The sequence below is a fragment of the Lycorma delicatula genome, chromosome 3 (assembly GCF_047948215.1).
Source record: "Lycorma delicatula isolate Av1 chromosome 3, ASM4794821v1, whole genome shotgun sequence".
NCBI lineage: Eukaryota > Metazoa > Arthropoda > Insecta > Hemiptera > Fulgoridae > Lycorma > Lycorma delicatula.
Window position 1 is genome coordinate 86460463 of NC_134457.1, and position 12561 is coordinate 86473023.

General features: G+C 30.0%; 1 protein-coding gene across 5 annotated transcripts in view; it reads right to left on the minus strand.

Annotated features, from left to right (window-relative positions):
• LOC142321764 (adipokinetic hormone/corazonin-related peptide receptor variant I-like) overlaps positions 1-9720 on the minus strand; it is a 737321-nt gene extending 727601 nt beyond the window's left edge. For 4 of the 5 annotated variants that reach the window (XM_075360128.1, XM_075360129.1, XM_075360132.1 and 1 more), the window contains exon 1: positions 9598-9720. The gene's annotated coding sequence lies outside the window, so the exon portion shown is untranslated. The remainder of the gene's footprint in view (positions 1-9597) is intronic. The other variant, XM_075360130.1, reaches the window with a different exon arrangement.
• Positions 9721-12561: the final 2841 nt, after the last annotated feature.

The following is a 12561-nucleotide window of genomic DNA, read 5'->3' on the forward strand; positions in this document are numbered from 1 at the left end:
CAAAAGACAGACAAACGACAAAATACAACGAAGAGGGTGTTTACGGATGAAGAAAAGAAAGCAAGATCTGAACGGATGAAGAAATACTGGGCAGCTCGAAAGAGTAAAATAACACGCTTTTCTCAGAAAAGATCCAACTAAAATTGACTTAAGTGGTCCCATGTTGGCCGTAAAAGCATAATAATAATAATAATAGTTATAGATTTTCAGTAATTTTTTTAATTGTTTTTAAGTTTTTCCATATATTATTTCATTTCAATACTAGTTTATTAAACTATTATTATTTATTGTTGTTACATAATTTTAAAACGTATGAAGGAAAAATTCGTTGTTAAACTGATTAATGAAAGTAAAATAAACTCTAAAAAAATTATAAAGTTGTCCCCAAAAACTGCATTAAAAACAAAAATAAATTTTTAATTTAATTACAATTTTTAGAATTTGGCACAAAATTTAAAACAACTTACTAACATCTTACAGTAAACTGTTTTACTTGTGGCAAAGTTTAGAAAGTTGAAATTTAAATTAAATATTGAACAAATTTTGTTTTTAGCGCGGATTTTTTAAAAATCAGCGCTATATATAAAACATTTATTTGATTTTACCTTTTTTTAGTTTTTACGTTTCAATTACTTAAAAAAGGATCGTTCTATAAAAGGATACTACCCATCCACAAGAAAAACAAACTTGATAATCCTACTTTAGTTAAAAATTTAGAAAAAAAGGATGTAGAGAAATTGTATATATAGAATGCTACAGAGCGTGACTAAGGCTCTCTGAAAAGCGGATATATATATAATTTTTTACTCTTAATTTTAAATTGCTGGTCTTTTTTTATTTTCCCCTTCATCAGAAATAGACGTGTTTCATTGAAGTCTTTATTAAGTTTGGTGAATGGAAACCTTTAAATATAAACAATAAAAACCGCATAAAAATGTAATTGGCTCATTTTTTTAAATCAGTTTATAAAACGATATCAAACCGAACGAGCAAGTCAATTTAATCTATGTGCTACCCCGGTAATAACGTACGCCGATGAAGTGTAGCTACAGACTGAATAAATAGTGAGAAAACTAAGGAAAGAACGAGAGGGATTAAAATTAGGAAATAGATAGAGAAAAACTTGTTTGAGTAATGGAACTGGTTTCTATGGTTACAGAAAGGAGAATACTTATGGCTAAATGGAGATAGACTAGGAATATTGAAAGAGTTACAGATGAGAGTTGGAAAACAAAAGTAATTATTGAAATTTATAGAGAAGAGTAGACATGATAGACTACGAAGAAAGTAGAATAGGAATTTGTAAATAACGGTGGAAAACCCCGGATTGGAGTAGTACACAAATCAATTCGGTGGATAAACTTGGAAAAGACCAACATTATGAAATTATCCCTAAATTTATGTTCGATGTTCAAAGGTTAAAGTTAATGTAAAATTTAAAAAAAAATAAAACTGCTATTTAAGGTTCAAAATATCTGTTGTACCAAGTAATATTTATTTTTAGATAGCAAAATTAGCCTACATTTCTGAATTTGTAACTTACTTTCCCTGAAATTATAGTATAATTATAGTACTGCTATTTATCAAAAATTTATTTTGTTTAGAGTATTTGAATCTGTATTTTTTTAACTCTAGATAAAAACAAAATTCTCTATGTAATAAGAGGAAACACTGTATAATATTTCTGAAAATTGGAAGAACAAGGAAGGAAGATAGCTAGAAGATGAAAATCCCTTAAAGAGTATAAACAAATAAAAAATTTAAGCTTTATAAATTTTGATTATTTCAAAATACCAAATATTATTTTATTATTTTTTTTTATTAATAAACCATAATTAGTAAAAGTTTTGCACTCCTGTCAGAGGGTTGATAATAATACAACTCCGTGTTTAGAAAAAAACTTCTTAAAAACGTTTAGCAATTTCTTCTTCAAACTTACTGAGTTAAGGTTTGCTAAAGATAATCTTTCTCTAAATAACCTGTTATTAGATTGATTTTATTTTTACAAACCTCACCACAGAAATAGGAGGGTGGTAGAAACCACAGTCTCTAAATATAGATGATTTAATTTTTCTTAACTTTCTGTTTCAACCTATCGACTTAAATAATTTTTTTTTTTTTATAAAATAAAAATCTTTGCTATATCTTTCATTCCAGAAGAAAGAAATAAAAGTTTAGTAAGAAAACCTAATTTTTTTCTTTAATTTACCCAAACTAATGTCATTTAATGTGTTTTTAAATAAATTTTATATTTCCTAAAAAAATATAATATTTTAGCACAGGACTGGATTTTTCTGAAAAATTGTAAAACTGATCAAATCACTCAAAAATGTTTGTTTTTTAATCAGAAATTAAGTAATGTAATAAAATCAAAATTAAAAAAAAAAAAATGGTAAAGGTAACAGAAGTTTTCAACTTTAACATTGACGGAAAGGTTATAAATCTGAATATATATTTGGCACATGCATTTAGTTCACCAACATCGTTGCCATGTTAAAAATCGTTCAATTTAATGTTATACTTAGGGTAATATTCAAGATATGCAAGTAATAAAAACTGAACACAAAATTACAATACATAAAAATTAAAGTACATAATTTGTCATCTTACGTCTAGTAATTCCATGTACATATGTTAAAATAGTATGAACTTATGTAATGTGTTATTTAAATTTGTTTCATGTATCAGTCAAAGATATTTTTAGCGCAATGTTTTGGAATGCTTTCTAGAAAATTACTGAATAAATAACGAATATCATTTAACAAACTACTGTTTTTTAAACAACTCATTCAAGAAACTCATTTTTGGCTTCGTACCATTTTCTCTTTTATAATACATTTATATTATAAATGTATGTGTGTTTGTGTATAATCTCAGCCAAACAGCACATAGACTATAATTTAGTAGTAACATAAAATAGAATAAAACGTAAAAAAATGTATCATTATATTCATAACACTTTAATAAATAATGATTCTATTACTTCTTTTTTTGAACACCGGAATAGGAAAAAACTTTTTAATATTATGCCCAATATCAAAAGAATGTTTAATTCAGAGAACCAAAAAACATCAAAGTTATTAAGTACGTAATTTTATAATAAATATTTTATGGTTAGCCCGATTTTTCGGTTTATATTTGTTTTGTTTTAAATAATTCCGATTTGGTAATGAATTTTTGTTATTCTTCTTAACGCTTAGAATTACTATCTTATTTTATTTATTATTTATAAAATACCTTTCAAAATAACCAAGATGTTCCAGAAAAATTTAAGAATTTGTGAAATTTTCCGCCGCAGCAAAAGTTTGTAAACACTGTTTGGATAATGAAGAGCTTAAACGTTTGCCTTTACTAAAAATCGATTGATGGAAAGTTTTAATCAAGCGTAATCAAATAATAAAATTATCTCACTCGGCCGCCATTTGTTGTCTGAATTGGATAATCTATGTAGGTATTACAACTACACAGTTTTAACTCACAGTTAACTCATAGTTTCTTTGAATAAATATTAGATTCCTTTAAGATGTATTTGGCACCCAAATAAAAAAAATAAAAAAACTATTAGACCTTTAGCAGAATAGAACTTGGTAGTTGAATGGACACTCAGATTTGGAATCTAATGAAACGGCAAAAAATAAACGGTTAGGTCCAATTTTTTATTATTCGTGCATCATTGTTTTATGATTTATCAGTATTTTAAATAAAAAATAAAATCAAATTATATAAAACAAAAAACATAAATTTTGAATCGCATTAAAATAAAAATAATATACAAGTATTTCAGAAAAAACTGAATTAAGGGAAAATATTTGCTAGTTGCTTTAAACTTTCCACCGACTCCTAAAAGTTGAAATTTAAAGAACGATTTAAAATACATTATTTTCTAGCTTTTAAGGCTTAATAAAATCAGTTTCATTTTACTATTTATTATTATTATTATTATTATTATTATTATTACTTGTTTATTCTTAAGAAATTCGGGAGTTTCCGGTTATCTAGTATAGTTCTCTTAATTAGGGGCTCGTAGGCAACTGCGTTCCAAGCTCGTGTATGGAGGGTAGTACTTGTAGCTTGTTACTCGTATATCCATAGATAGTCAGAGAGGATGTGTTAATTAGAACCCACCAATAATATGTTGCTCGGGGACAGAAATGAGAAGCCATCATACCGTGAGTCTCAGAGTGAATGTCAGGATTTTAAAGCTATGTATGGAACGGAAGGCAAAGGTAGCGTGAGTTTATTATTGTCTCCCTACTAATCGCAGAACCTGGACAAAGTACCTTGCTGCTGTATCTTTCTTTTATCGGTTGGGTCGTTAGTTAGTTACTGGCGGTTATAGATTTTCATGTTTTATTTATGGACGGATTTGGTTTTTGCGTTCCGATCCTGTAGACCAATGCAAAGTAATTTACCAGGACTGATCGTGAGAGACTAGGCGCATATGAGCCTCGTATTCCCGGCGTAATTCTCCGTAGTCCGTCCGCTGAAGTCCTTTCGGTGCTAGCGTCCTTCAGGTTAGCAGGAATACACCTATCGGGGTCCTAGTTTTTGAAGGAAGCAATGCGCTCTCTTCTCCGGAGGGAGTCGCATAAGCTATGAATATTACTCAAGTTACATGTACACTAATTAATTATACATAAAATGAAAGAGCAACTCATACAGTTTTATCTGTGCGCAAAATCATAAACTGTTTCCTGTATCCTCCGCTTGAAAGCGCTAGTAGCAAAGATGGCGAAGCCCCAACAGAAAGCGTTCTGTGTTTTGCAGTTTGCAAAGTGTAAATATGTAATTACTGTTCAACGTGCGTTCCGTTTGAAGTTTCATTGTGATTTCCCGGGTGACAATAACATTCGTAGATGGTATATAAACAATTTATAACAAACATATAAACAATTTGAAACCACTGGCTGTATTTGTAAAGGAAAGAGTACAGGACGACCGAGTGAGTCCGAAGACAATGATGAAGTGTAAGAGAGTCTTTCGTTAGTAGTTCTAGGAAATCCGTTAGGAACGCTAGCCGCGAATTAGTAATTCCAGTGACGTCTGTGTGAAGGGTTTAAAAACTGCGTCCATATCGTTTACAGCTGTTACAAGCTCTAAAACCTACAGAATATTCTTTCGGCTTTAGAGCTTGTAACAGGTTTGCGTGCTAGCATCGCAAATGAAATGATGCACGGTGGCGATGAAGACTGTATATCGAGTCATATTCAGTGACACATTAATATATTATATTAATATATTAATGTGTCACTGAATACAACACGATATAGAGTCTAATACGTTAATATAATATATTAATGTGTGTATATTATGTGTGTAGTATGTAATATAATACATTAATATATTATTTCACATTAATAGAAAAGTTAATACTCATATTATGCGTATCTGAGGATCAGAAAATCCTCGCAAAATAATGCAGTGTGAACGAGATTCCCCAAGACTAAATGTTTTTTTTGCCTTATTCCGACGGTAAGTTTACAAACCGTTTTTTTTTTTTCGCGAAAGCAAGTGTATCTGGAATGCACTATCTTGATATGCTGCAACTGCGGCTCTTTCCTCAACTACATTACGAACCACAGTACTTTAATTGGTAACAAGATGGTGCACCTCCTCACTGGCAAAACGCTGTACGTGATTGGTCGAATAAAATTCTACCCGACCGCTGGATTGGTCGCCGGGAATCAGATGACAGGGCTTGTTAGCCGTGACCTCTACGTTCGCCCGATCTGACTTCGTACGATTTTTTTTTTTTGGGGAGGTTTATAAAGGATCAAGTATATCTGCCACCGTTACCAGCTGACCTACCCAACTTGAGACACATGATTGAACCAGCTGTTACTCGCATTAATTACTCGATACTTGCTGATGGTATATAAAGTATGGAATGAACTCTCCTATCGGCTCAATGTGTGTAGTGTGGTGCTCATATTGAACACTTATTGGAAAAACCTAAAAATATTACATAACTTTTAAACCCCGACATTCATTTTGAAACAGACGGTACTAGTTGAAATATATGGTACTTGAAATAAATTTATAACCGGACTAGGCATCCAACTATCCAGCTTAGAAAAGTAAGTAAGATAACCCGTCCACTCTATTCCGCTACTCTGTTTATTACACTTATATAAAATAAACACTGGAGTAAATTTATTAAAAAAGAAGAAATCTAAATATATTTAATTATAATTTTTCATACAATAAAATGAATATTCTTTAAAAAAATTAACTCGTTTTACTAGAAGTAGATCGTTATCGCTATTTACAACTTTGTCTATTGCAGACAGTTCGTTTCGAAAATAAAATTCGTGTACTTTTTACACGTTTTAACGAAATTGTCAACTTCAATTGACCTGTGGGGTTTTGTTTTCTTAGAAGACCGTATTCGTTGGTAGATTTATACTCGAAAATCACATTGTATACAAAAGCAGCATAACTTCCACTTATATTAGCAATTTTATTAACGACATCCGAAATCAACAGCGTTGGATTATTCAGTAATTCGCTTTTGAAAGAATTTAAAATGAAGTGTTTTTCTGTACTACTTAAGGGCTTTTTTCGCGACCTTTTTTTTCGGAGGAGATGTCAATAATCATAAACTATTATTATCAGCTGAATCTGTATTAGAGATGGTGTAAAAATTGTATAACTCAAGTTGTAAGGCACAAATCTAGGAATAGACTGCACTTACGTTCCAGTAAGATTTAAAAAATTACTTTATATTAACTTTAAATAAAATTAGAGTAAATAAATACGTAACAGAAACCCAAAAATTTAACACAAGAACTGAAGAGTGATCGTATGAAAAGATCAAAAGTTTAATAAAAATGACAAAAAATAGCATTATATGAACGTTTAATTGCATTACTACTATATGACTATATACTAATTTATGAGTAATGATTTTAGTGTTGTATATAGATATGGCCGTATTGTGAGCCGGTACTGATACACGGGTCGTGACTCGTCAGAATTATGATGAACTCACTCACACAAACGCGACATTTGTTTATTTTTTCACTATAAGCTGAATACAGTATAGAAAGAACAGCCTACAAATATATTTTGTAAAAACAAAATGTACGAGAAATAACAGGAATCTTCAAAAATTTTTAAAAACAGCTAGGGAAAAATAGAAAAAAGTAAAATAGCTTAAATATCTCAGAGAAGTTATAAAACGGAGCGGCTAAGAAAAGAGCTCTACGGAATCGTGCAAAAAAAAGGAATACTGTTTACCACAAAACATGACCAACACAAAATCTATCGCTGTAAACAAAAAATGAAGGCATTTGAATACGGTGATTCAACCAGAAGCTTTGACGCTGCAGAATGTTTGACGATGATCAAATACGAGCCTTTTAAAATAAAACCGAAAGAAATAAAAGGATTTTTAAGAAAAATATTTGGACCTGCACAGGACAAAAAACTTAATACACGCGCCTATACACACACACACACACACACACACACACACACACACACACACACACACACACACACACACACACACACACACACACACACGCACGCACGCACGCACGCACACACACACACACACACACACACACACACACACACACACACACACACACACACACACACACACACACACACACACACTTCAAACTCACAAAATCTTATAAGAGAAATTGAAAGAAATAACAAAAATAGTAAATATGAGAAGATTTGGCTTTAGTAGGATACACTTAAGGATGAATGATAATAAAATTCTCAAGAAAGTCTATATTTTATGTAGAAAAAAATTAACAGTATATTGTGTTAAAGTTAACAAAGCGGAACAGAAATGTTGGACTTAAAAAAATCATAAATGAATCAAGAAAAAATAAAAAATATTTGAATACAGCAGCAGAAGATTTGAGAAAAAGCCAGTGAGAGATGAAAATATTTTTTGGCGGAAAAGACCGCCGGTTTTAATTAATTTACACAGAAACATTATATATTAATTTAATAACAGAACAGAAATATTAAAGCACAAATTTTAAAACCGTAATAGAGCCATACTTAGTACTTTCTCGTATGTTAATGGTACGAGAAAGACTTCCTCATAAGCCAAGTACTAAATGTCATGTTGTTTTACGAAAAAATCATTTTGTAGTTTGATTAAATAGAAGTGGATATTGTTAGTTTTTAGAAGTAAGTGACTTTTTCAATCAAAGGTAGTTGTAAATATGAAGCGATAGAAAAAAAAAATTTTATTTATTTAAAACGGGCCATAAAATCCAATTTGCAGGCTCAACCAATTGTCTGTGACCCTACTTTCGTATTACTAAAACTTTTATTTTTTTAAAATATCTTTATTATTCATTTTTTATTTCTTTAGTACATCACATATATGTGTGTATATATATACTGAATACTAGACAGTGAATACCGATGTATTAATAGTTGGGGTTCAATTAATCATACCTCCCAGTTATGGTCAGCCCGAGTCTGTACAACATTTCACCTCATTTATATATCATCGTCATATAATTGGGCTGTGAGGGGATTACTTATTGTTCACTAGTTGTACAGATTGCAACATACACATTAAGAAAAAAAATAATAAATACTTTCTTACATAACAATGTAATGTATATATATTTATTTTATTAATATTTTAAAATAATACGTAATTTAACCTTTACATAATAAAATAGCTAGTAATTAAATTATTTAAAGCTTATTTATTTCACATTTTTATAATTAGATTTACATATATTAGAATTAATATTCGTAACTAGGCCTTTCATCCGGAGATCCCGGGTTTGAATTCCGGTCAGACATAGCATTTTTCGCATGCACAAAAAATTCATTACCATCCATTATTAATTTAAGTGGGCGTAAACCTGTTGTTACCGTATAAATAAGTTATTTCTTTTTAATGTTTGTAAATTTCATGTTTGATGCTATTGTGAAATTGTTTTTATAATAACCAATAATCTCTGGAAGTTACTGTATATGTACATATTTAATTAAAAATTAGCCGTAATATAATAATATGGTAATTTATTTTCTTTTATTTAATAAAGTTTAATAAAAATGATAAGAATAAATTTAGTTTACGAGAAGGTTATGTATGTCACAGCTTTATTTCAAATTACAGTCAAAACCTTTTCTAAAATATTTCACTTTTTATCATTTACGAGATTAATTGAAAAAATTATTCATTGATAGTATAAACACATATCTTCTGTCCACGTGAGTGGACTATCACACATTCAATACAAGATATTTGCATTCTCTTGTCAGTAATTTGTAATTTTATACAGCAACTAAATATTAAATCTTCGAAATTTTTTTTTTTAATTTATTACCACCGTGTCGTAAAGTATGAATATATAAATAAGATTTAATTAATTAAAATTACAGTAGCAATATTATTTGACCTTTAAAATACATTCATACACATAGTAATAGATAAATTAATCACCTTTACGTAAGATAGGCTACACTTAAAAAAGTATAGATTTTTATTTTTTGTATTTAAATATGATATCGAGAATAATAATAATATTTCATCATCTATTATAACATCAAAACAAATTAATAAATAAAATATTAATTAATTTAACAAATAAATATTTCACTTACCGATGAAGGTAAATATGTTTAATCTAAAGTAAAAAGAAAACACTTATAATAATTTACAAACTAACTACTTCACACTCTCAACAACACAATAAAATACACTACGCACATGAACCCTTCGATAGCTAACTAAGAACTAACGAATCTGGCAGCCAAGCAGGGTCAGGGAGCAGTCAGTTACGATAGCCTTTTCACCCGAACAAGAATCCTTGTATCTATATAAATAAATAGATATAAAACATACATAAATATTAAAATTTTTAATTTTGATACATATACTTATTATTGTTGTAATCATTTTAAAAAATTAATCAAATCGTTTACTATACATTAACATTATTGTTATTATTTTATAAAAGTAATTTTACAAGCATTTTTTCAATGTAACCTAATACGTTGAATTAATTATTTTTAATAAAAATACTCACGTTTGATTTTTAACTAGTAAATTTAAAAATTAAAAAAATGTATCTTTATCTTCACATTTATTTTTAACTAACTGTTTATTTATAAAATTACGTATATAATTTCAAGAATTTTTAAAAATAAAAAAAATTATTTTCGTGCAATAGATTGAATGTTAATATAGATTCCAAACTTTCTCTTTCATTAATATACTTAACCAAATCTATATTTAGAAATTTAGAGTATTAACGTATATTCTCATTATTTGCTGGTAAAAATCTGATGTTTGTAGGTGTATAATTTTTTTTTATCTCTTGGCATTTATAATCGGTACCTCATAGGGAACCAAAAGTAAATTTGATTAATGACAACCACGTGTAGAGAAGTCGCCGACAAACCCATCATTAAAGCATACAAAGGTTCAACACCTCATATATAAAAAAAGTGGTCCAAGTAAAGTTCAACATAGAAATAAATAAATCACAGGTAGAAAGGAATTTAAAAAAAAGTCATCAATAACAATATATGAAAAAAACACTAAAAATAAAATTAATCTTCGTCGGTAATAGAAATAGTTGTAATTTGTAAACTATCAAAATGACGTTCACTACATTCTGTGTTCCCACTCATAGATTTTTTTCCCGGTCACTCCTGTGTTTATATTTCCCAGGTCCAGCACATGAAAAGGTTTTAATCGTCTGATGTCATCGCTATTATCCACTAGATTTACTACCAGATAATTTACGTATTTGTCTAACGTTTGTTTGTACGGCGAGCTAAAGTTTTCGACCTCTTCGTAAACAGAAGATAGTACTAGATAGTCATGAATTTCTCTACCTCTAAAAAAAACCTCTTATGGTTGTCGAATGAAGTACAGAAGAATTTGAATCGCGAGCGGTTGTAAAACTATACGTTTTATAACCTTATTTAATTCCTCAATGTGCGGTGGATTGTTCCACAGATGTTTTTGAATTTGGCAATTTTCTCCTTAATGTCATTATTCTCTCTATGTGAAATGTCACATCCACAATACTTGAAATAACTAATCTGCAGTATACTCCGGTTGTTAATCACAATTTTAGTTTTCACAGGGAATTTTCCCCCAAATCCCGTAGTATTTGTTTCTGATATAGTAAGACGCGTATTAATACTAATTAATAACACGCAGCAACTTTCTGTACAGTAAATATTGCTTTTTGTAATTCATCTTCACTTTCTTGAACTGTGACCATATCATCAGCATGCAATAATGGACTACACTTCTCATTGTCATCCAGCTTAATTCCAGAATAAAATAAACTTTTCTTTGTTCGTAACACTTTGTCAATGTATATATTAAAAATTGGTGGTCATACACAACACCGTAATTAACTCAGCATCAAATAATGGGCAGGCAGGAGTAGGTTTCGTGATGAACAAGAAGATAGGGAGGAGAGTGGAGTATTTCAAGACGTATAGCGATAGAATCATTGTAATAAAGATAAAATCAAAACCTAAACCGACAACGATTGTTAACGTCTATATGCCTACAAGCGCCCATGATGATGATGAGGTAGAATGTGTATACGAAGAGATTGATGAAGCAATTAAACACGTAAAAGGAGATGAAAATTTAATAATAGTCGGAGATTGGAATGCAAGCATTGGAACAGGCAAGGAAGGAAATATAGTGGGTGAATACGAGCTGGGCAAAAGGAATGAAAGAGGGGACCGACTTATAGAGTTTTTCACGAAGTATAATTTAGTAATTGCCATCACCCAATTTAAAAATCATAATAGAAGAATATACACTTGGAAAAAGCCAGGCGATACTGCAAGGTATCAGATAGATTATATCATGGTTAAGCAAAGATTTAGAAATCAACTCGTTGACTGCAAAACTTACCATGGAACAGACATTGATAGCGACCATAATTTGGTGATAATGAAATGTAGATTGGGGTTTAAAAACCTGAAGAAAAGGTGTCAGATGAATCGGTGGAAATTAGAGAAGCTTGAGGAAGAGGAGGTAAAGAAGATTTTTGCTCAGACAATTGAGTAAAAAAGATAAGGTAGAAAATGTAGAAGAAGAATGGGAGAATGTTAAAAAGGAAATTCTTAAATCAGCAGAAGCAAACTTAGGCGGAATAAAGAGAACTGGTAGAAAACCTTGGGTTTCAGACGATATATTGCAGCTGATGGATGAACGTAGAAAATATAAGAATGCTAGTGATGAAGAAAGTAAAAGGAACTATCGGCAATTAAGAAATGCTATAAACAGGAAGTGCAAACTGGCGAAAGAAGAGTGGATTAAAGAAAAGTGTTCAGAAGTGGAAAGAGAAATGAACATTGGTAAAATAGACGGAGCATACAGGAAAGTTAAGGAAAATTTTGGGGTACATAAATTAAAATCTAATAATGTGTTAAACAAAGATGATACACCAATATATAATACGAAAGGTAAAGTCGATAGATGGGTGGAATATATTGAAGAGTTATACGGAGGAAATGCTTTAGAAAATGGTGTTATAGAGGAAGAAGAGGAAGTTGAGGAGGATGAAATGGGAAAAACAATACTGAGAT